We start from the raw sequence: 777 nt of genomic DNA, 5'->3' as shown, positions 1-777 counted from the left end.
AAAATGTTAATATTTCATTAGGTTTATGCAAAACATAGGTCCCCTAACATGATAAATAACTGGATATAATAAGAGAGAGGGAATTTCCTGGGATTGGCCACTCAATCTCCATTCCACCCTCCTTCTGTTTGAACAGATTGGAAATCTAAAAATCAAACAAACTCTAAGGAACAAAACAAAACACATTTACATGAACCAAAAACATCTACCAAAACTTTTCAAGCTAGAGCCCTGGATGAATGAGTTTCTGCCCAGGAGATGCACTTGTGTGACTTAGAAAACAGAAGTAAGAAACACAGGATCAGTTTCAGGTTGTTGCCATCGGTTAGGAAGATTGTGGTTTATCTGTGGCAATTTCTGGAATTTATTCTCCAGCTTCCTGGATGTTGAGAAACAGTGGTGGTAGCAGCAACTCTCTTGTTTTGACTCCCTGATATGTGGATAACATTTTTAGGTGTCCTTTCAAGGTTTTAAGGTGCCTAGACACTGCTGCGGAAAGGGTGGCAGCTCTGGGCTCCAAGCAGCACGATCCAACAGCAGCCCCAGTCCTGCATTTCTCCAGAAATCATTCCCAAAGGCTCAGACTAGAATCTACTGCTGCATCCTCCAATGAACCTGTAAGTATCCAATTACCTAAATACCTACTGTTTAAAATACCTGGAGTGGTTTGCTTTTTACACTGAGCGCTGGCTGACCCAGGAGTGCACACAACGCCCCAGCCCCGCCCTGTGCCATTTTTAAATAATAAAAGAAGCAGTGATTCTCTTCCTCTTTCCC

The sequence above is a fragment of the Lipotes vexillifer genome, unplaced genomic scaffold (assembly GCF_000442215.2).
Source record: "Lipotes vexillifer unplaced genomic scaffold, Lipotes_vexillifer_v1.1 scaffold1644, whole genome shotgun sequence".
NCBI classification, from domain to species: Eukaryota; Metazoa; Chordata; class Mammalia; order Artiodactyla; family Lipotidae; genus Lipotes; species Lipotes vexillifer.
This window is presented reverse-complemented; position numbering follows the sequence as displayed.